The following is a 7595-nucleotide window of genomic DNA, read 5'->3' on the forward strand; positions in this document are numbered from 1 at the left end:
AGGATGCTGCCTGGATTAGAGCGTATGGAATATGAGGAGAGGCTTAAGGTGCTAGGGCTTTATTCACTGGGAAGGAGGAGGATGAGAGGAGACATGATAGAGGTATATAAAATATTGAGAGGAATAGATAGAGTAGACAGCCAGCGCCTCCTTCCCAGGGCACCAATGCTCAAGACAAGAGGGCATGGCTTTAAGGTTATGGGTGGGAGGTTCAGGGGAGATGTCAGGGGGAGGTTTTTCACCCAGAGAGTGGTTGGTGCATGGAATGCACTACCTGGGGTGGTGGTGGAGGCAGATACATTGGACAGGTTCAAGAGTTTGTTGGATAGGCACATGGAGGAATGTGAGATAGAGGGATATGCGGGAGGAAAGGGTTAGATAGTGTGAGGGTGGTTTGATGGACAGCACAACATGGTGGGCCAAAGGGCCTGTTTTGTGCTGTATGGTTCTATGGTTCCTGTGCTGTACTGTTCTGTGTAAAATGATCCTGACATTAGATTCAGGCTTACAACACACAAGAGATCAATTATTTAAAGGAGCACAAGGGAGAGAAGCAAAACTATTAATTTTTCTCTGGTATTCCTCACTATTAGTTGGATACTTTGTAATAATGGCAATGTCATGGCAGGTAACAGCATATCATCAAGGTATTGAATCATAGTAAACAATTTGAAAGTGCATTTTTATTATTTAATCTAGAATTTTCATAACATTTCAGATATCTGATTCGCAAATCCCATTAGAGTTGTAAATTAATGACTGTTACACACTCCTAATTCTTACATGAGTATTTTTTCTCAAGATTCCAAGGTACACAAAAAACTATGGTACAGATGTACATATTAGAGCTAGCTGCCCAATGTTGAGCAGGCTTGGAGGCTCCAGTGCATATCTAAGAGTTGGCACTTAAAGTACTAAAGTAAAACTCAATTTCTGAAGTGTTTTGAAGATTTTTGTTCCTGACTTTTCATCTTTCCACAGTACTTAGATTTTCAAAAAATATATATTTTACAATTCATTTTCTGCCCACTGCCCAACAAGTTTTGCTTCTTTCAAATTTTCTCCAAGCAATTTTTCTCATTGAATTACTTTTCTCAAGGAAGTTCTATAATTGGGCGTTCATAACGTTATCTCAAAAGTAAAACATGACGATGGAAAATCCTATCAAAACATTTCAAGATGCAAAGTGTCAGGCAGCAAGTCACTTAAAGGTTTTCAGTTTGTTTTTACACAAGCAGAGTCAACTGATCAAAAAAGTATTGCTTTAAGTCCAGAAACCTACCTTTGAGCACAGACACCCACTGAAAAAAAATAACTTATACACCAATCACCCTTAGTGAATAAGCATTTTTTAGCCAGCTATGGTTGCTTGAGATTGTGGCAAAAGATCAACCTGTAGTTCCTCATTGAAGAAACACAGAATTTGTCCAATCTTTCTTGGCAATTAACCTGAAAAGAAAAACAAATAATATTTTTAATATGCAGAACTAAATAATACATTAAAAAGGTACTGGATGGGCAATTAAAAAGGACTTAATACTTCAAAGTACTTTCTTTTCCCTTTTATCCCATACTATATCCAGTTGAAATGAAAGTACATCTATTACATTGCAAAGCCTTTATAAAGGGACTCCAAAACAAACCATTGAATTAGTTCATGCAATTCCTCAATTTTCCTCTCAACAAGAAAGTGCTTGGCCTCCACAGTGCCTCACAGCAGAATTGGTTAATTTAGACTATTGATACACGTTATAAAATCTTAAGCCAATATGTCTTAATTACATTTAGAGGATTAGTACAATAATACTAAAGCAAAATACTCTCATCCAAGTTTTTTTAAAAAAATGGATTTATAAACTTGCACTTCACATAAAAACATACACAGTTCAAACTGACAAAGAAAATTTCACAAACCAAATTTTATGATCCACTGATCATCTTAAATTAAATTTATGAAGGGTTTATCAAATACTAGGGAGATATGTTCAACTTAAGAGCTGCACACACTAAGAATACTACTCCACAAACTCCCCTGTAGAACTTTCAAATATTATGAGGCAGAAAAATCAAATTCAATACTTTTGACCGATAGATTCATGATTTGATCTTTATTTTTTGGAGAATAGGTTTACCAAGAAATGCATTGCCTCTCTACAACATAATACAATTAACAGTACAATGCCACAATTTTTAATCCAGCTTTTATTTTACAGAGACCAATTGCTGATGAGCAAGAATTCTTGCTGTACAGCCGCATCAAAGGCAACCATCACTGAATGCTGTGGACCCCCTGAATTGACACCAGTGGCAATTATTGGGAAAGGAGACATCTACAGACAAAAAGTACCAGACAATTTTGGACATCTTTTTTCATGCCCAGTAGCAAGCACTGTAATCTCCAAATCTAGTACTTAAAATGTCTAATAGTACATCTGTGCAGATTTTACACATTCTCTGTCATTGTGCGAGTTACCTCAAACATCCCAAGGATTGGCTGGTAGGTTAATTGGCTACCATGTATTACCCTTTAGTGTACATTAACAGCAAAAAGCATCAAAAGGGAATTGATGGCCACGTGCAAGGGAATAAATTGCAGGGATTAAGGAAAATGAGACTAATGAGACTGTTCCCTGGGAGCGGACATGGACCTGATGAGCCGAATTACCTCCTTTTGTATCCTTTTAAATTAAGACTAAATTTATCATTAATGGAAACATTCAGCCTTCTTTGCTTATAGAACAGTAAAAACACTTATAAAGCAACACTGGATCAGAAATATCTTGCAGTATCCTGACACAAGAAAATAAGATGTCACATAAATGGATGTCACCCAATATTAGATTTATAAAATTGCATCCATATATATCAAAGATGTTTCCAAAAAGGTCCAAAATTATCTTTCATTTTTATGTTAGTCTTAATAGTTTAATGGAGGGAATACACAAGATGTCATCTGCATGGATCTTCAAAAGTACAACACAAAAGGCTGGTGAGCAAAACTGAGGTCCAGGGAATTAAAGGTTTAGTAACAGCATGGATAAGACTGGAGTATGATAGACAGAAGTGTTATCTGGAGATCAGTGGAGGTAAATATTGGAAAAGAGGAAATTATCACCAGAATGTTGCTGAGACTGTTGGGCTTGAGTTACAAAGAGAGATTGGATATGCTGGGACTGTTTTTGCTGGAGCACAAGAGGCTGAAGGATGACCTCAGAGAGACTTATAAAATCATTATTGGCATAGATAGGGTAGATTGGTCAGTCTTTTTCCCAGGATACAGGAGTCTAAAGGGCATAGGTTTAAGGAGAGAGGGGAAAGATTTAAAGGGGATCTGATGGGCAAGTTTTTCATACCGTGGGTAGTATGTATATAGAACGAGCTGCCAGAGGAAGTGATAGTGGTGGGTACAGTTGTAACGCTTAAAAGACATGTGGATGGTTATGTGGTTAGTAAAGGTATATTTGCCTGCATTTGGCCCATGGGACTAGCTCAAGAAGGCACCTTGGTCGGCATGGACAGGTTGGGCCGAAGAGCCCGTTTCTGTGCTGTACAACTCTGATTCTATGATTCTGATTTTAATTCACTGCATCTTTGCAGTGAGCCCTGCTGACCAAAATGCAAATATCTTCAGTCATTCAGAAAGACCTAGCTTTGGATATCAAAGGTACATCCAGTTTCTACCCAAATTTTCCCTTCTTTGAACATTTCTTTCAGCTCATTCAAATTTATAGTAAATCTGGGATTGCAATTCACCTAGGCCAAATCCTTTTCAACTCACAGAAGTCTGACTTTCTCGAGTTAAATATTTTTAAGTCAATTTTTCCCTAACTACTGAAAATTAGTATGATTTATCTACATAAGCAATCAACACAAAAGCAAATTAACAAAAAAAAACAAAATGTTAATCATGCAGGTTTACTGTACAATGTCAGTGCTCAGCACAGATCCCCAGAAACAGTTTCAGGCGGACATATGAAACTATCAAAGGCAAGACTCTGCTGAGTCATTGTCATCACAAGACACAAAAGACTCTCCCATGAAACTGCTAGCAAAAACTAATAGATTAAGCCACATTCAGAGGCTTCATTGACCCTCAAACTCCCATCAAAACAACTTTTTTCCTAAAAATATCTGAATGTCAGATCCTTAAGACTAATAAGCTATTAAATTTTTAAACTGCTCAAAAAACTTTTAATTAATCAAAATTAAAATACTGGTAATTTTACAAGACAATGTTACAATTAATTTGTAACTATCATTAATGATGATCAACTCACAAATAAAAGCTTAAAAGCCACATTTTATATCAATAAATCACTAGGATCAATGTAATACACAAAGAAAATCACCATGAACAGAACTCTCCAAGGTTTGACTAATGGTTTAATGAAGAATGAGATGATCTAAACCAGGATGGCTGGATGAAAGTGGGTTCAACAATAATAAAAGTCAGGTTTTGCAACTGATTACAAGCTAGTGCCTCCAACTTCCCAAAAATAAAGTTACGCAAGCATTGGAGGAACCCCAATTAAAGAAGGAATTGCAATGAGTTGACAGAATCCTTTGGCTACAAATTTAAATACAAACCTGTTGAAAACTCTCAAACCCGAAAGAATCGGGGGGGGGGGGGGGACTTATTTTTGAATGATGTGCAAATTAATACACAGTTCAATAAAACGTTTGCAAACTACAGAATTTCCCATTAAAGGAGAATTTTGTGAGGGAACGCAACATCCAGTTCCCTGAAGCGCGTAAAATCGAAAACAAACTTTACGTCCAATATTTCTTCTATGTTTACTTTTTTTTAAAAGAACAATGCAGTTTTATGATTAAGGGCGCTCCAACCCTCAACAGCCATTAAGCCAGCGGGGGGCGGTGGGAGTTGCTAAATACCAAATTCCGCTCTCTCAGCCCAGGCGCAAATTACATGGAAACTTCCTGAAAACAGTGCAGATGCACACTGCGTTGTTTAACGCTCTTATACGGCGAGAAAGTCTGCAATTAGCTTCACAGAAAAACACTTCAATAGCCTTCCTGAATGATATGCGATCTCCTCCACCACCACCCTAAAAAATACTAGTGAGCGAAGGCGCTTTTAAATTAAAGCCCTGTGCAACGACCAAAACAATTGTCCAGACTGAACATTGCAGAAATGTTAGTCCTCGATATTAACAAGGCAGTTGCACCAGTTATACAATTAAGAATAAAGCAATAAGTGCTCGGTTTCTGTCGGGTGACTACATAAAATAAGGCTACAAACTCAAATTACAAATAAAAACCTTGAACTATTGTTTAGCTAAACAGGGATGTGCCGCTTTGTGATGTTTATATGGGACGTTACGAATTAGTGCAGTAATACTTATTTCAAAGGTGACTGTTTTTATTTCAAAAAGAGTGACAGTTGTGGCGCCCAAGCCTCCCCCAACAACCGCCAGCAGGAGCCCCAGCCTCCCGCCACCCGCCCGCCGCGCACCACAGCTGGTCGCGACCGTTGCGCGTGCGCAGTCAGAGCTGCCGCCGGCGCCTGCTCAGTGCAGACATCGCCGGGACAAAAATTCGCAGCCGCTTGAAGTCGAACTCAGGCCGATTCCGCACTTACTTGTTCGGGCCCAAGCAACGGAGCTCGGCACCGACTACCCCGGGAGCGTTTATTTCCAGCCGTCACGACGGAGAACGCTGCTATAACTTGCTCAAACGGTCCGACGGTCTCCTGAAATTGCTTTCTTTAGGTTTCGACTTTTTTTTCCACCCAGTATATTTTCTTCGCTAATGATTAGACAACATCTGCGTCACCAACCGAATCAGCTACAGGAAGTTACATCATCCTGATTGACCATGCTAGCCATTGACAGACAAGCTGCCCGATTACGTCACTGTCAAACGAGTTGCTGCTGTCAGGTTGCTCGTTACTATGGTCCCGGGGGTGGGATTCGTGGTTTAAGGTGTTTCAGGCTGGTAGGGACCAGGAACACCCTTGAGCAAATAATGCAGATGTACATTTAATTTTCTTTACATTCGTCTCAATAAAAGCGGTAAACAAAGTTGAATTCATTATTTTGCTTACTAACATGTCCAATTAAACAATTTTGGATATTAATACCATAGTTGTTTGATGGTTAACTAATTATTATGAAAGAATATAATGAGTGCTCTAGTTGGAGTAGGTTGATACTACAGTCAAACCTGAAATTGTATTGCAGTGGCACGCTGGAATTAGTCCGCACTGTAATGCTGCATTACTGCAGTCAAAACTGGCACTGTAATGTTCCAGAGTCTGCAATAAGAGCTTGTATTATAAGGTTCTGAAATACAGTAGGCTATTAAGGACCTTACCCATGTGACAATTCTTTATTGTGTGGTTGTGGAGACAGTGTACTATTTGATAACAGGAACCAGCAGAGCAAATTCCCACATTTGAGATTACAGCACAGATCATGTCCAAAGAGCAAAAACCTTGATTTTTTTTTTCTCTCTGTATCCATAGTTAAGAGAAGTTGAAGACTGCATCATTTTCCTGCTGAGGTCAGCACACTCACGAAGCAAAACCAAAGAATTCTTTGCATCATTCAGTACTTCATGCCACAATATACAGTATTAATTTACAAAGCCACTAATAATCCACAAGAATGGTCTGTAGTTATAAAGAGAGATTATATAGACTGTGTTTATTCTCATTGGAAAATAGGAGGCTGAGGTGTGACCTCATGGAGATTTATAAAATTACGCAGGCATAAGTACAAGATGGATAGTCGGAGTCTTTATTTTCCACGATAGGGGTGTCTAGAACTAGAGGGCACAGGTTTAAGGTGAGAAGGGAGAAATTTAAAGAAGATCTGAGGAGTAAGTTTTTCACACAGAGGGTGGTGGTTATCTGGAATGAGCTGCCAGAGGAAATGATAGCAGCAGATACAATTACTGCATTTCAAAGATGTTTGGTCAGATACTTAGATAGGAAAGGCATAGAGGGATATGGGCTTAATGCTGGCAAATGGGATTAGCAAAAATAGGCATCACAGTCAGCATGGACGAGGTGGGCCATTATGGCGCATTTCTGTGTTGTATGATTCTGTAAATCTAAGATCTCACAGGTGATAACAGTGGTCAAACATATAACTTATAGGAACTAAAGAAACAGATTATCTGTGCAATGAGGGAGATGTTTGTAAAATAAAAAGTACAATATTTTAATTAATATTAGAATAATTGCATGTTAAAATATAAGGGTAGAAAAGTACTTGCTAGATGTTAAAGAAACAAAAGTTGCATTTATGTAGCACCTTTCACAATCTTATGATTTTGCAAAGTGCTATACTTTTTAAATGTGGTTACTGTTATAATATAGGAAATGTGGCAGCTAATTTAAACACAAGGTCACACGCATATCAACGTGATAATAACCAGATACTCTGGGGATTTTTAAATTATGTTGGCTGAAGTATAAATATTGATCATGACATCAGTATTAACCCCTGCTCTTTCTGAAAATAATGATATGGGAGTTTTGATGTTAATTGAATGAGTGGACAGGTCTGTTGTTTAATATCTTGACCAAAATGCCACTGGTAGAGCATTGAAGAGGCTCACATCTCTGGACT

General features: G+C 38.3%; 1 protein-coding gene across 5 annotated transcripts in view; it reads right to left on the bottom strand.

The window, feature by feature from the left end:
* The window catches only part of LOC127569266 (protein FAM13B-like), a 91551-nt gene extending 85527 nt beyond the window's left edge, over positions 1 to 6024 (bottom strand). For all 5 annotated transcript variants that reach the window (XM_052013739.1, XM_052013737.1, XM_052013741.1 and 2 more), the window contains exons 1-2: positions 5600 to 6024; positions 1283 to 1449 (exon numbers count right to left, since the gene is read on the bottom strand). The gene's annotated coding sequence lies outside the window, so the exon portion shown is untranslated. The remainder of the gene's footprint in view (positions 1 to 1282; positions 1450 to 5599) is intronic.
* Between the last annotated feature and the right edge of the window lie 1571 nt (positions 6025 to 7595).

This window comes from Pristis pectinata, chromosome 4 (genome assembly GCF_009764475.1).
Source record: "Pristis pectinata isolate sPriPec2 chromosome 4, sPriPec2.1.pri, whole genome shotgun sequence".
In the NCBI taxonomy this organism is placed as follows: domain Eukaryota; kingdom Metazoa; phylum Chordata; class Chondrichthyes; order Rhinopristiformes; family Pristidae; genus Pristis; species Pristis pectinata.